Source organism: Protopterus annectens, chromosome 13.part0, assembly GCF_019279795.1.
Source record: "Protopterus annectens isolate FY-2018-M chromosome 13.part0, PAN1.0, whole genome shotgun sequence".
Lineage (NCBI taxonomy): Eukaryota > Metazoa > Chordata > Ceratodontiformes > Protopteridae > Protopterus > Protopterus annectens.
In genome coordinates this window covers 1,200,584,230-1,200,607,225 of record NC_056747.1, presented here as the reverse complement: position 1 = coordinate 1,200,607,225, position 22,996 = coordinate 1,200,584,230, and positions in this window count along the sequence as shown.

The window sequence follows — 22,996 nt, the reverse complement described above, 5'->3', positions numbered from 1 at the left end:
CATGATTGACAAAAGTATTATTCTCTGAACAATTACGCCTAATCCTAATGAATTGCGATTTAGGGATGTTCCTTGCAATATGTTTTGGATGAAAGCTGGATGCGTGGAGAATCGTATTGTATTGGGGGAATTTTCTATGAGTTTCGGTTGTCAAGGTATTATCATTATTTCTAGTTACCAAGACATCCAAAAATGTAATGGATTCCCGATCATAGGTAATAGTAAATTGTATTCCCCATATATTATCATTCAGGTATTCCATAAATTCCTGAAGATATAAAATATCCGATCTCCACACCATCCAGCAATCATCCAAATATCTGCGCCAGATATCAATTTCTGGCAAAAACAAATTATGGGTGTCGTCATAGATCATAATTTGTTCTATATAGGCCATAAACAGATCAGCATAAATGGGGGCAAAAGATGCCCCCATAGCTGTACCTCTGATCTGTAGGTAACATTCCTGGTTGTAGAAAAAAACATTTTTAGTCAAAACATGCTCAGTTAGATTCAACAGGAGAGTATTAAACCCAGGTTGGTATAATTTAGATTCATTGAGCCAAAATTCAATAGCATCAAGTCCACCCCAATGTGGAATATTGGTATAGAGTGAACTTACGTCCAAGGTACAAAGTAACCAATCTGAATCCAACTGCATATCATTTACAATACTCAAAAATTGAGTAGTGTCCTGTATTAAATGATCTTACATATAGTAACAACGGCTTTAAATGCAAAGTTAGAAATTCAGAAAGAGGTTCAGTAATCGACCCCATACCTGATACAATCGGCCTTCCAGGTGGATGTGAAAGATCCTTATGTATTTTAGGTAGAAAGTAAATATATTGTCTAGTAGGATCAGTGATAGTTAAATGATAAAGTGTTTTCTTATCAATGATACCATTATCGACAGCAGAATTCAAAGTCATCAATATCCTTTTGAAAACCAAGGTGGGGTCCAGTGGCATTTTGGTATAATATTTAGCATCATTGAGTTGTTTATGTGCTTCAATGTCATAGTCACACCAATTTAACACTACCACTGCCCCTCCTTTGTCTGCGTTGATAATTACCAAATCTTTATTGTTAACAAGTTCCTCTAGACAAGATTTTCACCATCAGTGATGTTATTAGGCATTGGTCTCTCATAATTATGCTTGAAATGTAGCTCACTTAATACACTTTTCAAAAATAGATTAACAACTGGATGCATAGGAGGAGTGAATTTGGAGGTGTGATATTTAAAACCTTCCATTTGTGAATGTTCAGTGTCTCCTTGTTCCTGAAAAAACAATTTTAAATTAATAAGTCTACAAAATGTAAATAAGTCATTAGTAAATGAGTCTTCTGAAACAAAAAAGCCAGGGATAAAGGATAGGCCTTTATTTAATAGAGATATCTGTTCATCTGTAAGTATAGTACTTGAAATGTTACATACATTATTTATTTTTTGGTCAGTATCTCCAACAGATTTTGCAAACTGGTGACTTTTTCTGTGCTTCCTGCCCCCCCTCCTCCTCCCCCTGTGTTCCCTAAAGGGGATACATAGTTTTTACGTTTGGGGGTGGGGGAATCCATGATAGACTGTGTGTCAGTATCTGTACCAGACGAGGTCTCCAAATCAGTGGACTCAATATTATTACTGTGCCCCTTAAGTATGGAACGTGGACGTTTCCTTTTAGATTTAGAAACTTGCTTCTTAGCATTCTGTCCTTCTTGAAATCGGACATGCCTAACATTCTTGAACGGTTGCCCCTTATCATAATCTGAAAGATCACGAGAAAACTTTTTAAGTTTTCTGTCCTTCAGAATGGTATCAAAACTCAACAGTTCAGTACTCAATTTGGATAATAAAGCAGGAAAAAAAGTTTCATTTTGATAATGATTGCATTCCTCAATGGAACTCAAAACTAGAGTAGTTTCACTCTCAATGATTCTAGTGTAATGCTCAGATAAAGCTTTAACAAACTTCATCGAGCATTCCTGTTGTATAAGATTCCATTCCGAAAGTAAATTATCATCTGGATTAGCTACCAAGGGCTGTATTTTCACTCTGAGACCCCTAGGGCAAATGCCTTGACCAAACACTAGATCTCAAAGCCTCACTTAATAAAAACATGAAGGCTTTGAGATCTAGTGTTTGGCACCACAAACTATTAAAAGCATATTTGGTTAAGGGCATTTGCCCTAGGGGTCTCAGAGTGAAAATACAGCCCTTGGTAGCTAATCCAGATGATAATTTACTTTCGGAATGGAATCTTATACAACAGGAATGCTCGATGAAGTTTGTTAAAGCTTTATCTGAGCATTACACTAGAATCATTGAGAGTGAAACTACTCTAGTTTTGAGTTCCATTGAGGAATGCAATCATTATCAAAATGAAACTTTTTTTCCTGCTTTATTATCCAAATTGAGTACTGAACTGTTGAGTTTTGATACCATTCTGAAGGACAGAAAACTTAAAAAGTTTTCTCGTGTTCTTCAGATTATGATAAGGGCAACCGTTCAAGAATGTTAGGCATGTCCGATTTCAAGAAGGACAGAATGCTAAGAAGCAAGTTTCTAAATCTAAAAGGAAACGTCCACGTTCCATACTTAAGGCGCACAGTAATAATATTGAGCCCACTGATTTGGAGACCTGCCTGGTACAGATACTGACACACAGTCTATCATGGATTCCCCCACCCCCAAACGTAAAAACTATGTATCCCCTTTAGGGAACACAGGGGGAGGAGGAGGGGGGGCAGGAAGCACAGAAAAAGTCACCAGTTTGCAAAATCTGTTGGAGATACTGACCAAAAAATAAATAATGTATGTAACATTTCAAGTACTATACTTACAGATGAACAGATATCTCTATTAAATAAAGGCCTATCCTTTATCCCTGGCTTTTTTGTTTCAGAAGACTCATTTACTAATGACTTATTTACATTTTGTAGACTTATTAATTTAAAATTGTTTTTTCAGGAACAAGGAGACACTGAACATTCACAAATGGAAGGTTTTAAATATCACACCTCCAAATTCACTCCTCCTATGCATCCAGTTGTTAATCTATTTTTGAAAAGTGTATTAAGTGAGCTACATTTCAAGCATAATTATGAGAGACCAATGCCTAATAACATCACTGATGGTGAAAAATCTTGTCTAGAGGAACTTGTTAACAATAAAGATTTGGTAATTATCAACGCAGACAAAGGAGGGGCAGTGGTAGTGTTAAATTGGTGTGACTATGACATTGAAGCACATAAACAACTCAATGATGCTAAATATTATACCAAAATGCCACTGGACCCCACCTTGGTTTTCAAAAAGGATATTGATGACTTTTTGAATTCTGCTGTCGATAATGGTATCATTGATAAGAAAACACTTTATCATTTAACTATCACTGATCCTACTAGACAATATATTTACTTTCTACCTAAAATACATAAGGATCTTTCACATCCACCTGGAAGGCCGATTGTATCAGGTATGGGGTCGATTACTGAACCTCTTTCTGAATTTCTAACTTTGCATTTAAAGCCGTTGTTACTATATGTAAGATCACGAATACAGGACACTACTCAATTTTTGAGTATTGTAAATGATATGCAGTTGGATTCAGATTGGTTACTTTGTACCTTGGACGTAAGTTCACTCTATACCAATATTCCACATTGGGGTGGACTTGATGCTATTGAATTTTGGCTCAATGAATCTAAATTATACCAACCTGGGTTTAATACTCCTGTTGAATCTAACTGAGCATGTTTTGACTAAAAATGTTTTTTCTACAACCAGGAATGTTACCACAGATCAGAGGTACAGCTATGGGGGCATCTTTTGCCCCCATTTATGCTGATCTGTTTATGGCCTATATAGAACAAATTATGATCTATGACGACACCCATAATTTGTTTTTGCCAGAAATTGATATCTGGCGCAGATATTTGGATGATTGCTGGATGGTGTGGAGATCGGATATTTTATATCTTCAGGAATTTATGGAATACCTGAATGATAATATATGGGGAATACAATTTACTATTACCTATGATCGGGAATCCATTACATTTTTGGATGTCTTGGTAACTAGAAATAATGATAATACCTTGACAACCGAAACTCATAGAAAATTCCCCCAATACAATACGATTCTCCACGCATCCAGCTTTCATCCAAAACATATTGCAAGGAACATCCCTAAATCGCAATTCATTAGGATTAGGCGTAATTGTTCAGAGAATAATACTTTTGTCAATCATGCTCAGGATTTGCATAATAGATTCATTGAGCGGGGCTATTGTTCGGGATATGTGACCATGGCTCAGAACTATGCATTAGGTCTACATAGACCCAATTTACTAACATACAAAAAGAAACATACCAAGTCAAATAAACTTAGACTCACTACAACATTTGGCAGAAATACCAACAACTTTATTAAGATTATCAGGGATAATTGGAACATTTTGGAGGCTGATGTCAGAATTCAAAACATTATTCAATAAATGCCTTTTTTCTTTTCGTAGGGGAAAGAACTTGGCTGGTCATTTTAATCACTATAAACATCATTATGAGTCCACTTTACCACAAATATATCAAACTACCATTTTGGGTGATAGGCTTATTGGTTCATTCCCATGTGGCCACTGTGTCAATTGTAAGCATATGTTGAAAACTAAGGAGTTCACCAGCAGGAATACTAACATAGTTTTTGACATTAGATTCTTTGCCAACTGCAACACTGATTGGGCCGTTTATTTGGCATGTTGTACCTGCCACTCATTTTATGTAGGGCAGACATCAAGACCAGTTAAACTACGTATCTCTGAGCATCTCAGTGATATCAGATGCCATAAGAATACCAATGCATTATACAAACACACTCTCATGCATCGCACTGCTAAATTCCATTTTACTATTATTGACAAAATCATTGGTGACAGAACCATTAAGAGTGGTTGGCACAATAAACTCAACCTTAAAGAAAAGAAATGGATTACGAAACTAGGAGCATTATTTAGCCCTGGGTTAAATGATTGTTTATAAATTGAATATATTATACATGCTTGTTGAACAAATGGAGTTCCAATATTCAGAATACACATATATGATTATAAATATTGAAATAGCTAATGTTAATATTGTATTATATATTCTGATTTGTTATGCATTTTGTATATATGCATATCTATATTTTTGTTCAATATTGGGTCATGTATAATTGGTGTTTCAACACTTGGAATATCAAATTGGGTACATGTTTTTTCTATATAACATATACATATAAATAGTCTATCATAATATGAATGTACTTCAGTCCTTAAAATGATTTACACATCTTTTGAATACATCTTTTTGAATGTATTTTCAGTTATACCAATAATTTTTTGCTATTTTAGGTTGTTTGATAATCAGCACATGCTTAAAATTTTGTAACCAATCAGCATGTTTCTATCTGTTTAAATACAGCATTTTTGTTTTGGCTCCTTGTTGTACACTGAAGAAGGCTAGGTTTTCAACCATTGCCGAAACCGGTTTGTTTTGGATGCCATTATGCTGTTGGGGTAGTTTTTATTAAACTACTCTTATTGACACAATCTACCTGCTGCTGGCTCATTTCTTGTTTTTGGAGTTACTCTACAAAAGGGCCTTACAGAAACAGATGCTGGATGCCAGAGCCATGGGCTCAAGCTCAATGCCAAGAAATGTATAGTTATCCCCTTTGGGAAAAAAACATGTACCCGTGGATTACCACACAGGTGGCAGTACACTAAACACCGAAAATGTGATAAGAGACTTAGAGACACAGGTGGACAGTGGTCTCACCTTCGATAACCACATCACCACAACAGTTAGGAAATCCTTCTATGTTGCACACCTCATCACTAAGGGCTTTTCATCCAGAAAAAAAGGAGGTTATTGTCCCACTGTACTCATCCCTCATTAGACCCATTATAGAATACAATGCCCCATTTGGTATGTACCTCTCAAGACATCTGCAACAACTGGAAAGGCCACAGAAATACCTCACTAAAAGAATCACAGGCCTAAAGCATATGCCCTACACTGACCACCTTAAAAAACTCCAGCTATACTCTGTCACATATCGTCTACTCAGAGGCGATCTCTGCTTAACATACAAGGCCATGTCAAACCCAGAGTTTTTGGACATGCTACACTTAAAGAAATCCCAATCCCTCAGAGCCACACACTCCAGGGATCTAAACCTTGTCATCACAATAAACAAAACATGCTGAAGGGATAGGTTCCTGACCCAGAGACTCCCCAGACTCTGGACTAGACTGCCCATACACGTCAAGCAGAGCGCCTCTTTGGCCCTCTTCAAAAGGAACCTTGATGATTGGATGGGAGAAAGGAAATTCACCCCAGGGATCACATCAGTCGCCCTGCTAGACAGGGGTCCAGGGAAGAAATAGCCAGGGAATTGTTATGGCTAGGCTTGTATAGGCCCTAGGTCCGATAACCTAGAACCAACCTATGAACCTATGAACCTATGAACATGCACAGATGCTCAACCAAAGTTAGTATGTCTGTAGCCTTCGTAATTAATGTCAGATTGTCACTTGTGTAAAAATTACAGCAGAAATATTTGCAGGGTTTATTCTCAACTATGAAAAGCAGTTCCTCATCAATAATCTTATGAGTACCTTTGTGCCTAATACTTTGCCATTGACACTTATTTTGTAAGCTTATGGCTACAGATATATCCACAATTCTGAGTTCCTAACTTGATTAGAACCATCCAGACCTATGTCCTCTGTGAAAGCAAGGTCATACATAAGGAAATTTAACTTAATGTCCCACTCGAGGCACAATACAAAATTAATTTTAATATCTGTAAAGCTCAAGAATCATGTGATGTCTTCTTTCGTGGGTTGTGTGGGATGAAATCCACGAGAAATGCACCACTGTTGCAATAACATACCTTTTTTTGCAATAAAACAGTACAATCACTTTGCAATACGTAATAGTCATGATTCACTCATTAATATGTGAGATTACACAAACTTATTTTATCAGTGGCATACACACTATTAATTACACTCAACTGTCAATCAAAACCAGAAAACATGATTGCACTCTGCCCAGAGTAGTCAGTAATATAAGGTGTACAGCACCCTGCCTTCATCCCAAGGGATGGCATTTAGGCAAAGTGTCATCCCAAAGCAAATTGCACAATCACATACTATTTAGGACACATAGACATGTCAGTCTCATTTTGCAGAATCAATAGTCATTCACTTCAGCAGTAGGTAATCTGATCTAAATTTTTGTAAGTCTACTCTTGTTTGGTTCCAGGATTACCTTACTGGACACTAACAAGTAGTTTCTTGGCAACAGACCCTATCACCCCTTTTGCCAGTAACCCTAGGTGTCCCTCAAGGCTCCATCTTAGGCCCACTTCTATTCTCAATATTTACAAATAACCTCCACTTGTCAGTCCCACAAGCTTCACTCATCCAATATGCAGATGACTCAACAGTGATATGTGCTGCTCCCTCACTTCAGGAACTTCAGAATCTAACACAAGAATCCTTCCTTGCAGTCGAATCTTGGCTCACAAAAGCTAATTTAATATTAAATCCTAAAAAACAAACTTATGATCTTCCATCCTACTAAATTTGTCTCCCCACTAACACAATTTAACATTTTCTTTCACTAAATAACACCATCATCCTACCATCTCCTCACAGCAAACTTTTAGGAGTTGAAATTGACTGCAGACTTAAATTTGACATTCACATTTCCCATACTGTGAAAAAAGTACATAAAAAAATTGGAACCTTATATAGGAATAAATATTATTTTCCTGCAAATACTGGGATTGTCATTGCCCAAACCCATTTAATCTCCACACTGCCCCACACAGCTCCTATACTCACTAACCTACTAAAATCTGAGGTACTAAAACTTGAATCCTGTTATAACAAATTAGCCAGATATGCTACAAGCTTACCAGCCAGAACCCACCATTGCTTTGCACTCAAGCAACTTAGCTGGTTAGAGCTCCCCCAACTCCTTCACTATATTCAGTTAATCATGGCCCATAAAATCCTCTTTGAACCAGAGAAAACACCAGCACTTCAAACGTTATTTCAGTCCTATACCACTAACAGAACTTTACGCTCCACTAACAAGCATCACATAAAAATCAATGCAACCAAAAATCAAGCAGGAGACCCCCTCTTCTCAAATTATATAGGAAAAATCTGAAATGTACCTCCAGATAACATAACTACCATAGCATCCCTAAGCCAATTTAAAACTACTCTAAAACCTACTAAACAAATGGCTGCGGCCTTGCTCTACCCCTAACATCTCTCTCTCTCTCTCTGTATCTGACCTTGCACTACCTCTATGTATCCTATAAGTCTTCTAACTTTATCACCTCTCACTGCCTATTCTTACTACTCCTGTCACTCCGTATATTATCATTCTTTCACTGATGAGGAAAATATTATCTCTGACTTCACTATGTGATCTATTTGAAAATATTTGTAATTATGGAATGCTCACTTGAAACTATGGCATGTTTGTTTCTATAGCATTGTAATGTTTTTGACACTAACCTGCAATTTTTTTGTGACTGCCTATCAACTGTCTTTTAATGTGTAATAACTAAGTTAGCCTAAGTTAGTATTTTTCTTATCACTTTTGTATACTCTGTATTTTACTATTTCTGTATGTTCAGTGTGGAGCTTTTCTACCCGGGCCTCCGTTGAAAAAGGATGTGTCCAGTCGGACTTTCTGGTAAACAAATGTACCATAACATAAATAAATAATAAAGTAAAAGGATATTGTATGAGTTTGCACATAAGCTTTACTATGAGTAAGCTGAGACTGTTCCATGTGCAGTCAGTACTTTCCCTTCTCTCACATGTTTGAAACGTCTGCAGCCTAGTAACAATTTCAGTCCTGCTCTACCTCTTGTACTTCGATGCCACAACAACTGGGTGTACATTCGAACCTTGCGGCACATGGCCATACTATATGACAGAATCACCTTACATACAACAAATACAGCATTTGTTAGCTCCTTCACATAACATACATTAGAAACAAAGACAGTTAATGAAAGTACAGCAGTGTTAATTTTCAAGAAAACAACAGCAACATTTGAAACATTTTAAAAGCAGTTTACTAATAAACATTTAAACGTTGTAAAACCATTTTCAACAGGCTGATTAGCTTGAGTAAAACGATAACAAATGAACTGGCATAAATGAGACTGAGCATACATGTTTGTGGCAACCCTATTTAGGTTTGTTGGGGTGGATAAATTGGTCATGCAACTAAATTATCAGTATTAGAGTTCTGAATATGAATTGTACAATAAAGTGTACTGATGTACTAATCCAATATCAACAATAAATAACAATGGGTGGTAATACAGATAAGGGAATGTCATTATGGAGTAGTCATGTCTGTTAACTCAGATAAAAAAAGATAACACAGACTTGAGGTGGTCAATGCTTATTGTAGTGTCTTGAGCTCTTTGGTGACTGCTTCCTCTCATCTATTTTACTAGTATGAGATGGACCACTGCAGACAGCCATTAGCTTTTGTGACTTTTGTGGTTTGGTCACAATTGACATTTTCATTGAAATGGAGAGCTGATAACATCAACCAATAAGAAATGTGTCATTGACACAGAAACATAAAAACATTGCACTCTATGTATATGGAATTGTTGCTTGCATTGCAATGTGAACTTACCTTAACTGCATGTTGTCATAGAAATAGTGTATCATCTTAGTGACAAACAAAGTGATAACCCGATGAAACGCCTCTAGGGTTGATGTCTGATGTAAAGGAGAAACTTGAGAGATGTCAGGCAATAGCGTTCGATTAGTCTCCAGGTCTTTGTAGAGTTGATTGCCTGCTCTAATAAAGATATAATTAAACATAGTATAATAATATTAAGTTCAAGTAAACAATGCATATTGCTTGGTATAAATTTAGTGTGATACACAGGTCTATATCAAAACAGTGAACCTTCACATATGCGAATATGGAAACATTGACACATATTAAGCGAAAACACCAAATGTCCTGAACCGCGAAATTCAAAATGTCGAATCGGCATAGTTGGCCAACTCCATGGCCCGCTACGTACTACCTACCCAAACAAAATAAGTAATCCACATACATACACTTAACATAACCCTACTTCTAACCCTAAAGTAAAGCTCCCATATAATACTATGTATGCACTTACCTTAACCCGCACCCTAACCCTAAGGTCCATAACTATTGCACAACTACGTTAAAGAGCTATATCTAAACAAAATAAATAATCCACATACATACACTTAACAAAACCCTACTTCTAACCTTAAACTAAAGCTTACATATAGTACTATGCATGCACTTACCTTAACCCACACCCTAACCCTAAAGTCCATAACTATTGCACACTTATCTTAAGGAGCTATACCGGAGAAGGGCCAACTATGACGATTCGACATTTCGAATTTCATGCTTCAGGACGTTCGGTGTTTTCCTTATTTGCTCAATTGCAATTTCACGGTTGTAATAGGTAACCGTGATACACAGTGCATCAATGCAAATAAAGTTATGCCTTATGCACAATAATTTAGAAAACTGGTCTATTAAGGCAATGAGTGGCCAGCTTACTATGTGTGAACCATTTCCAATCATCTAGGTGTTCATGCTCACAATATTTCTCATTGTGGTTCCTGTGGATGTCACATACGTGGTTTAGGAGGATAATGATTTTTCTGTTACAGCAGTTCCATCTCCCTCACTGGACCAGGCACACCAGTGTAAATGTTGCTTACTGACTAAGACCACTCACAAAGAATCGCAAGTTTTGCCTGCTGCCCTCACTGTTCAGTTTCTTTTTGATATCTGCAGGGGTGATAAGAATGCTTTCAGCAAGGCAGAGAAATTTCATGTAACCTATATGCCAGTAATGTGAATATGCCTGTCATTGTGAAACTGTAATGAAAAGCAAGTTATGATCCGACACTGTGCGGAATTCTGTTATTGCATTTATTTCAGTGACAGGACATCTTGTCACACATTACAACAGTACTAAATAGAAGCAATACCTAGAAACTAACACAGTAAATACCAATATATGTAATATCCACACTTGGCTCTATGTCACACATCAAACCAGTGCTAGAATCCAGGGTGCTGGCCACACATATATTTTCACACAGAAATATGTCTGTCAGTTGTCCAGCTGGCTATGCGTACACCTTGATCAATTAAGAACTTGACTGAACATTTCAAACCTTTCAACTCCAGTGCATTCGATTGGCCACCTCATTGTTATGTAACTGAATTATAGTAAAATCTAAAGACAATCAATAACACTATCGATAGCAAAGGTAGTGTACACCAAAGTGACACCAGTACTGCAATTATATGTATATCTAAACATCATAAAAAATCCAAAGATATTCAATAGACATCAATTTGAAAAAAAAGAGCAAATCAAACAGTGGTAAAATTATGGTCTTGATAATTACAGTACAATTCATGCATTTGGGTATCTGTGAGTAACTTCTTGAAGTAGAAATTCATAGAATTTTGGCACAAATGCCAGGAGAAACAGACAATATCATATCTAAAATTTACTTAAATGTCATGGTCATACTGCATGAAATACACTGAAAATTCAAACTTCGCTCAAGTCTGCAATAACATAATAAACTACATGCTGAAAACCCACTAGGACACAGACCTATAGAATGACAAATTCAGGACTGAACTGAAATTAATGCTTTATGCACAGACAAGAACACTGTACAAAATATTTCTACTCCATTAATTGAATATTTATGTTTTTGTTTAACATGTATAAGTACCTGCACTAACTATATGTCAGTGATCCATCCATGACTAAGAACGAGCCGTACTTGACTGTATGCCCTCGAGAACAACATCTGGTATCATTGCCGAGATAGGATAAATAATGCTTTACATTCAGACCGTATGCCCTAGAGAACAACATCTGGTATCATTGCCGAGATAGGATAAATAATGCTTTACATTCAGACTGTATGCCCTAGAGAACAACATCCGGTATCATTGCCGGGATAGGATAAATAATGCTTTACATTCAGACTGTATGCCCTAGAGAACAACATCTGGTATCATTGCCGAGATAGGATAAATAATGCTTTACATTCAGACTGTATGCCCTAGAGAACAACATCTGGTATCATTGCCGAGATAGGATAAATAATGCTTTACATTCAGACTGTATGCCCTAGAGAACAACATCTGGTATCATTGCCGGGATAGGATAAATAATGCTTTACATTCAGACTGTATGCCCTAGAGAACAACATCTGGTATCATTGCCGAGATAGGATAAATAATGCTTTACATTCAGACTGTATGCCCTAGAGAACAACATCTGGTATCATTGCCGAGATAGGATAAATAATGCTTTACATTCAGACTGTATGCCCTCGAGAACAACATCTGGTATCATTGCCGAGATAGGATAAATAATGCTTTACATTCAGACTGTATGCCCTAGAGAACAACATCTGGTATCATTGCCGGGATAGGATAAATAATGCTTTACATTCAGACTGTATGCCCTAGAGAACAACATCTGGTATCATTGCCGGGATAGGATAAATAATGCTTTACATTCAGACTGTATGCCCTAGAGAACAACATCTGGTATCATTGCCGGGATAGGATAAATAACGCTTTACATTCATAAGCAGATTTTGTTGCTTGCCATGCTGCACATGGCACACCGAGGGGATCAGCTGACAGTTTTGCATCAGGTGACATGTGCTCTGTGGTATCACCAACATATTCCTGGTTTTAAACATGTTCAGCACCTGCACAACACTTCCACCAGTGAAATACACAGCACATGCAATCAACAGATTACCAGCACCCATGGAACAAGCCATCAGCTGTGTGTAAATAAAATGGTGGTGTGCATTCACACAAAGCTGCATGATTATAGCCAATGAACCAAGAAGCTATATCGTATATGCAGATGTTGTATGAAGTTAGACACATTACACATGTGTACAGCACAGCAACACATGCACTCTGAAAAAAAAAATAAAAGTTTTTTGCCTCTCCGGAGGCTGATCCTTCCTCATAGGTTCATAGGTTCATAGGTTCATACTAGGCTATCTGCCCTAGGGCATTTATAAGCCTAGCCAGAGTGTGTTTGGCTTTCGCCACCCATTTTAAATTAATTTTGCTATGCCTTTTTTTGAGGTTAGTATACTGTGCCTCTGTCTAACAGTGACACAGAAGTGATAGCCGGGGTAAACCTACGATCTCCCATCCACTCATCAAGATTCCTCTTGAAGAGAGTCAATGTGGGACTCTGCCTAACCTGGACTGGGATTTTATTCCAGAGTGAAGGGAGCCTCTGGGTTATGAATCTGTCCCTCCAGCATGTCCTATTTATTTCAGTGCTGAGGTTCAAGTCTCGAGCGCATAGCTCGATGGGATTTGGATTTTCTGAGGTGCAGCATGTCCATTAATTCTGGGTTGGACATGGTTTTATACGTCAGGCACAGATCGCCTCTGAGCAGGCGGTATGCCACTGAGTAGAGCTGGAGTCTCTTTAACCGGGCAGCATATGGCATCTGTTTGAGCCCTTTGATCCTCTTAGTGAGGTACTTTTGGGGTCTTTCCAGTTGCTGCAGGTGTCTGGTAAGGTACATCCCAAAAGGGGCATTGTACTCAATTATGGGCCTGATGAGGGATGAGTAAAGAGGTACAATGACCTCCCCTGATCTAGATGTGAATCCCTTCATGATTAGGTGGGCTATATAAAATGTTTTTCTAACCACTTTGGCCACGTGGTTGTCAAATGAGAGATTGCTATCAACTTGGGTCCCCAGGTCCCTAATGACTTCTTCTGTACTTAATGGATTACCACCTATGTGGTAATTTGTGGGCACTTTGTTTTTGCCAAAGGGGATGACTATACACTTTTTGGTGTTTAGCTTGAGGCCATGGCTCTGGCACCAGTTGTCTGTTTCTATGAGGCCCTTTTGGGGGATGCTTGTGTCGGCTGGAGAGTTGATTATGGCACCCAGTTTGCAGTCATCTGCGAACTTGGTCAGCCACAGTCCTTCCGTGTTGGCCTGTACCGCCGAGAAATATATACCGAACAAGAGAGGTCCCAGGACTGAGCCTTGTGGGACGCCACTTGTAACTGGTTTGGAGTCTGACATGGCTCCAGCAATTCTAACCATGTGGGTTCTGTCCTTGAGCCAGTTTGCAACCCATCTAGTGACATAGGGGTTTATATTTAAGCTGGTGAGCTTATCTATAATGCCCGAGTGGGGTATTGTATCGAAGGCTTTTGCGAGGTCCAGGTAGGCTGTGTGGACCACCTTCCCCTTGTCAATGGCCTTGGTGACTGTTTCAAAGAAATCGACCAGGTTTAAGAGGCAGGATCTGCCCTTAACAAAGCCAAACTGGGTAGGATCCAGTGTCTGTAGGTCCCCAATATCTTTATTTATGAGGTCCATGATGATCCTTTCCATAGCTTTGCAGACCAAGTTAGTCAGGCTTATGGGGCAATAGTTTCCAGGATCCGTTGAGGCACCACCTTTGTGGAGAGGGACCACTGTTGCTGTACGCCACTCTTTGGGTACATATCCTGTAGTAAGGCTAAGACTGAACAGTAGTTTTATGTTTGGGTTTAGCTCTTCTTGGAGTTCATGTAGGACGCAGCCCGGAACACCATCTGGTCCCACTGATGCTGTGTTTTTTGCTTTGGAGAGGGCGGCTCTTACCTGAGCATCTGAGATGTCAGGGGGGGCAGCACTCTGCTGGGATAGATATTTGCCCTTTTGGTGGGGAGGGGGGGGGAGTTTGAGCTGAACCTGTCAGCTAGGATGTTGGCAATGTCTGTGGGTTCGCTGTATTTTTTGTCATTTTGGACTAATTCTGAGCATATCTGGGAATTCCCACCCAGGTTCCTAACATAACTAAAGAAAGCCTTGTGATTATCCTTAGTGTCCTGTGCAATTTTTCTCCCGAAGCTGGCCTTAGACGATTTTATGAGTGCCCATAGTTTTTTGCTCATACTGATCAGAGATGCCTTCCCTTTTTGGGATTTTGCTCTATCAAGTAGTAGCTTCCTCCTTCTATTGTATAGTTTGTTTATGGCTGGGGTCCACCAGACAGGACATCTGCCTTTGGAGGATTGGGTCTTGGTTTTATTTGGGATTGCATGATCCATGCATTCCTGAAGGTGTTCATAGAATGCGTTTATAAAGGATTCTGCGGTCTGGGCCGTATTTTCCACAGGCCCGGGGGCTTTGAAGGATTTTGCCTCGGTTTTGAGGCGTGTGAAATTTGCTTTAGAGAAGTTTTTCGATGTGGTTTTCTGGGCAGGGGGTGGGGTCGGGATGTGAATATCCAGTGAGATTAGTTTATGGTCTGATCTTACCAGTGAGGGATACACTTCTGGTCTGCAGCATAGTGTCCCCATGTTGGTGATGATCAGGTCCAGTATGTTTTCCCCTCTTGTGGGAGTGGTAACAAGTTGTTCCATAGCATTTGAGTTTATAAATTCTAGGAACCTTTGGGCTAGGGTGTTGGAGCTAGAGTAATGCTCCCAGTCTATGTTTGGGTAGTTGAAGTCGCCCAATATAATGGTGTTTGGAGAGACCTTCATATTTTCCAGTATTCTCAGGAAGGCCAAGTGGGGTTCCTGTGTTTGGGAGGGTGGTCTGTAGCAGGCTATAAACTGGAAGGCAGTTTTACCCACAGTTAGTTGCACATGGATAGTCTCTGATGCTTCGTGCTGTGCCACCAACCTGGAGGTGTGGGTATCTTTGACGAATATTGATACTCCCCCTCCTTTTGTGGTTCGGTCCAAGTTTTGGGGTCGAGTTTTGGGGCAGTTCGGAGAACCTGAAAAGCAGTACATAAGGTGATAAAATTGTCTTTGATGATTAACATTCAATATCAAGTCCTGTGTCAGAAAGTTCCTATACTGCACAACATCTATGACTGAGGCTACGTCTGAGGACAGAAGGCTAAAAAATGAAAAATACACTGCCAGAATGAAGAAAAGATAATTAACTAACAAATTCCATCATACGTATAACATTCAGTATAAAGTCCTGTGCTAGAATGTTCCTGTCATGCACAACGTCTGTAACAGCTGATGATTCTGTGTGACATAGACACTGTATACACTGTGAGAATAAAAATTAATGAAATAATGCATTCCATAGTATGTACAACCATAAACCTTGTAATTCTTTTACAGTGAATACATGGTACACTGCAAGTATGAAAACACAATGGCAGCATAACAATTTTATTATTATGTGTAATAAGTAACAGAGAAAGAAGTATATAATCAAAGACAACAACTTAAGGCCACACAGATGCTCAGAGTATCAATAAATGCTGCTGTACCCAGACAAATCAGCTTGTTTCCTGATGACATCCCCAAGCAATCTCAATTCAGATTCATCTGCTGTCCAGACTGGGCCATCATCTTCTGCAGTGTGTCTATCTTCATCTGCATACTGCTGTGGTCCATATATACCTCTGACACCCACTGCTTGGAAACATAAGTGTGAGTGGCAGCAAACACAATGTGACCTTTATGATGATGGACTTGAACAAAATGATGTGCAGTAGATGTAGCGGTCTGTGTTGATACGTTTGACCTTTATGATGATGGACTTGAACAAAACGATGTGCAGTAGATGTAGCGATCTGTGTTGATACGTTTGACCTTTATGATGATGGACTTGAACAAAATGATGTGCAGTAGATGTAGCGGTCTGTGTTGATACGTTTGACCTTTATGATGATGGACTTGAACAAAATGATGTGCAGTAGATGAAGCGGTCTGTGTTGATACGTTTGACCTTTATGATGATGGACTTTAACAAAATGATGTGCAGTAGATGTAGCGGTCTGTGTTGATACGTTTGACCTTTATGATGATGGACTTGAACAAAATGATGTGCAGTAGATGTAGCGGTCTGTGTTGATACGTTTGACCTTTATGATGATGGACTTGAACAAAACGATGTGCAGTAGATGTAGCGGTCTGTGTTGATACGTTTGACCTTTATGATGATGGACTTGAACAAAATGATGTGCAGTAGATGTAGCGGTCTGTGTTGATACGTTTGACCTTTATGATGATGGACTTGAACAAAATGATGTGCAGTAGATGTAGCGGTCTGTGTTGATACGTTTGACCTTTATGATGATGGACTTGAAGAAAATGATGTGCAGTAGATGTAGCGGTCTGTGTTGATACGTTTCTTTGAATCATTCTGCTGATGTACATCTTGTCAGCCTGGACTGATACTGTTTTCTAAACCTTTATGTGACATTCAAACAAAAACAAAAAGACAAAAAGGAGGCTACATCAATTTTAATGCAAGGATTATGCAAAATACACAAGACTGCCCACATTAGCTGTAATATATGTGCAGGGTTACCACTGTAATATGTGACATCGTGTACATACTAACTGAAAGCATTTGTTAAACATGGAGAACAAAGCATTAAAACAAAGAACCAGAGATAAAAAGGTTCTGAATTTTTTTATTTAACATATAATATTTTTTTATTTAACATATAATAGTAGGAAAATTTACCAGCAAAGCAGTCTGTACAGATGAATTACTCCAATCACATGTCTGTACTGTGTATGGCAGACCACTGATCAAACACATCCCATTGTGTGATGACTTGACAGCATGTGTCACTTGCTTCACTGTGCATGACATCCCTAGATGAGCTGACTTCACCATCAGTGCAATCTGATGGGTTCAATGGCATATCTGACCAGAAGCTGACAGGAGTAGGCCAACATCACTCAGCAACTGAAAGTAAGCAAACATGAATTTGTATCATGACCTGTGTTAGACAACTGTAATGGAAGGTTGCATCACACTGCATACAGAGATAATGTGAAGCAAAATGATTATAAATTATTTTAAATAATGTACTGTAATTTTGCTCCTAAACAGGGATAAATGGATAATGTTCACAAGTTCTTTCAAACATACTACAGGGACACCTATTTGGTGAAAAACCAACATTGTGAGCATCAAACATCTTTTCACTAACAGAAGTCAGATACATGATCAACCATACATACTTCTAGATTACAGCGTTTTGCAATTGCACCATTATTCCTGTCAAAGAGGGCAGACTTGTATGTAAAAACTGAGGGCATGGCATCCACTTGAAGAAATTGTCATCCAGGCTTGTATCCAGTTCATTCAATCAGGCTATAATATCAAGCTGATCTGGTGAAAAATGTTCACTGCACAGCATACTATGCTGGTTAGGCTCCCAACCAGCATGTTTCACTGCTGCAACCCATCGCTTACAATGCAAAGGATTGTTTGGGAAATAACAAAAGCTGCCCTTGTAATGCTGGCCATTGGTGCAACTGGCCACTGAGCAATGTTTTATCTTTGTGACCTGAACAAGAGAAGTATAAAGTCGTGATTACTTGAAATTATTTCAGACAAGGTTGTGTGTAGGTAACAGTGGAAAAATCCATAAAAGGGATTAAATTGCAGTGAACTGACATCAGTAAGTACAGCAATACATTTATACAGTAGTGCTTACATTTTATGAAAAGTTGTTATCATAGAACTATCTCCATTTTTGTCATGAGTTCCTTGTACCTCATATATCAGGTTATGTTTGGGGCATCGAATGATGTCCAAAATTCTAAAGATAAATTCTAAAGGTCACCCTGATTTACTTTCAGTTGAAGTGGCACTCATGCAATCATGTAATTGCTTATCCCGCTGAATATTGACTCTCCACACCCACTGTTGCAGTCTCTGCTCAATAGCCCATGGGTGTGTGGAAATAAGACCTCTCAACTGTCTAGATTTTTGAAGAACATCCAGATTATTGCCTCATATTTTTGGCCTGTTCTCATAAAATTGTAGTTTTCTGGCAAATCACTGGCAAATCATTCAGGACTGAAGTCAGAAAATAATAGTAGACATTTGAGTTTCGGACATCATATCCTTCAGAAAATTCATGCTAATGGAAAACCTGTTAGTCTATCGACTTTCTAAGTTTGTAAGAGCAATATTTAAAAATAGTTAAAAAGTCTCCCATTTTGGGGCCTTTGGTCTAAGAGTTTGAGAGATATGGGAAGTATCACAGCCTAGATAACCCAGACACACACACACACACACACACACAAATGCACGCATACTACATGCACACACACACACACACACACACACACACACACACACACACACACACACACACACACACACACACACACACACCCCAAAACATCCCCGCACCACCCTGTCATAATGATAGACACACTCATCCTTCTGCCCCCTCCCCCACACACCTGGCTAGCTTAGTCCATACTAGCCCCTAATGCTTCCACCCATAAAAACACATACACAGACACATACTTGCACAGGCTGCCTCTCACATACATTGTAGCACAAATGTCCAATCCCTACCTCACCACTAAACTCTCCAGTTGCTACATCTACTGTGAGGTATTAACACAGCCAATTTGGCTGTCTTGAGTAACCCAAGGGTCTATGACCAAATGCTGAGATACTTTTGTGGCAGAGATTTGCGGGGTAGATTACATGGCTTGTCATGATATACCTCTCCATTGGACTGACTCATTCCCATCTGTCATAGCCATGGTGGCCACCCGCAACACAGCACTGTGTGTCTCCATGCAAAAGGATCCATGGTAGTTGTTGTTGTGTCTTTCGGCTTTTCCCAGTTAGGGGTCACGACAGCAGAACTCCGGTCCGCTAATGATTGGCAGTAGGTTTTTACGTGCCAATTTGCCGGCCCTGACGCACAACCTTCAATGAAGGTACGCCCATTCACGCATGTCTCCACAAAGAAGACGCTCTAGCTGAGAATCAAACAGGACAACAGCTTACTGTGAGGCGACAATGCTACCGCAGCACCACCACCGCAGTAAAAGGATCCATGGTAGTGCTGTCTTTAAATTCATAATTGTTTTCCAAGGTAATCCATTGTGAATCTGACCCTATCATGACATTGAATATGTCAAGTGGGGACACTTGCAATGTCTTGTTAACTTTTTAAAAGTTGTACATGTACAAAGATCCACCTCTAGATCCACCTATCAATATATATATATATATATATATATATATATATATATATATATATATATATACATATTTGTGTCTATATGAGCACGTGTATGTGTATACATCTCTACACAGATATATGTACATGTGGGTTCTGTTGCTTATCAGTTTGGTCAACACCTGTTTAATAAACCACATTTGGTCAACTATACAGATTGTTGACAGGTGTGCGAGAGCGACAATCCCTGGGTAGGGGAACATTCCCTTTCCCCAGGAATTGCTCAATCTCAGAATTAGTATATATAATTAGCAGGGGGTGTGGAGAGATGTTGTTTATGTTTTTTTTTTTTAAGTAATATTTCCATGTGCTGAGAAGCAACCTTGGTGCATACATATTAAGAAATTGATATTTCCATCTTTGATATACAGCGTTTTACATTCAGGATGTCAACAATCATATTATTTAACCAACTGAAGGTAAATCGTACATCATCTATATCTATACATATATGTATAGAGAGAGAGAGAAAGAGAGACAAAGGTATCTATCTGTATCTATAGATACAGAAACAGATATATATATATAGACATATATATATATATATATATATATATATATATAGACATACACACACATATAGATAGATAGCTAAATATATGAATAGAGATAGAGATAGATAGCTAGATGTATTCACACTCATACACCCATACATGCAGCACCAGTCTTCAGTAAAATGGAACCATAGCTGGAATAGTTTCCCTTTTCACCCATGGTGCCAAACACATCAGGGTCTATTCATTACTTTTTCTCTTCCTTTTACTCACAGTTTGTCTCACTGTTTCATGTTTTGATGCAGTTATTAATGCATTCAACATCTAAGCAGGACCGTTCTGTGATAACTGGCAAGGAAAAGTGAAAGGGTCTCCAAAGACATGTGGTGTCTGAATGCTCAGAATTGCATTTTAGAGTTTGTTTACAAAACCTTTGATTCAAAGATTGAACAAAACCATAATCAAAAAAGAAATGTATTCTTTCTCATCATCTTTTTTTTTCTGCATCTTTTTATCGCATCCTGACTGACCAAAAATGCATTGTAATACCTAGAGCAGAAAAAAACTGCGGGTAATAAATGCTTTGATGTGCATCTAAGAACTTTTTTCCAAACTTTGGGTCAAAAGATGGCATGAAGAAAAACATGATTATGAAAAGAGAAATTTAATTATAATGTTATATTAAGGAAGACATAAGTCGTATCAAAGTTTTGATGGTTAGAATAGACCAAACGATGGTTCAGAATTAATTGGGAACACAAATGGTTCTGAGGATGCATGTATCATACATGGGAATAGGTAGTCAATTCTTGTGTATCCCCCTCTGGTGTTAAACTGAGATTAATATTAGGTCACAAATGCCCACAGTCATGTTTCAAGCTACTGCTGGCATTTTATGTAGAGCATGCCTCATGACCTCCTACCCCCAAAAGACAGCCACGTTCTGGGTACATTTCTGATGTGAGCCTGGGACAGAACTTAAAATCAAAAAATGGAACATAACACATATGCTGTCAGACATATGTAAATAACATGCTTAGTAACTCTTCCACAAAAAATATCCACCCTTATATACTTCAGATGTTGGATTGTGAGGAAAATTTAAAAAATAATTACACCAGTGTCTATAATTGTTACTTGCAGGAAATTAATGACATGACCCCCCCCCCCCCACACACACACACACACACACACACAAAGTACAGCAGCACTCTGTGAACAACAAGGAGCAAACTAGGATTTAGAATAGGTTGTGTTCAGGGCAGAGAAGATTAAGCCATAACTCTCAACTGTACACAGTTCTGTGGAATGTCCAGATTTTAATGCATAATTTTGGTCTGTTCCATATACAACTAGTGGTTTTCAGGCAAATCACTGAGGACTAAAGTCAGCAAATATGACATACCTTTGAGACTTCATATTCTTCATAAAATGCAAACTAATGTAAAACCTGTTACTATAGCAACTTTATAAGGGTATAAGAGCAATATTTAAAATGTCTCCATAATTTTAAGACTTTCTGCGTCCATTATTTTAAGTTTTGTCCAGCTTTCTTGCACTTAGAGGCTGAGAGGTATGTTATAAGCCCATGTCAAAATGGCCTAATACTACCTTGTTGTGTGTGAGCCACCAGCCTCCGGTACTGCTGGTTTAGGTATTATGTGATGAATTTATCTCTTAAAAGTGTTAAACTGAGGAAGTGAGAACAGAAATGGTAAATGTGATCAAGGAATCTCCCTCCAATCAGTTATAAGCACTTCAAGGAACAATGCAGGCATTTGATTGTATAAAAGCTGAGTACTGTGTACTGCATTTGGTTTGAATATTTATTTTTTGTTGTTGTCTTCTATGTGTTGTTTGGCAATAAAGCACATTTTGTTCAATCAGATAAGCCCACTGCACACAAGCCGTCCTCTTTTTAGGGGTGACCTGAAAGCAAACTTTGCTCAAGTGACTTGGTCAGTCACACAGTAGGCAAATGGAGATGAAAAGAATGAAACAGCCAGTAATGTTACTTTGCATACAATTTGGTGTACAGTGTATGCATTTTAAGATATGCTATATTATAAACATTTGGTTGATCACTGCCAACATTGCAGTAAAAACAGTACAGTATGATCACTTATATCACATGCCATTCCTCTGAACAGAAGAGTCTGCACAAATTACACACACAACAATTTGTTTACAATGCTTCAGAGTTTTGTTGATTATATAAAATGCTATAAATAATATAAAAGTACCAGCCACAATGTTATTTTGTGGACAGGAAAGTTGTGATGAGACAAATACCATTCAGTTAGTCTCATCACAACTTTCCTCTTCACAACAAATG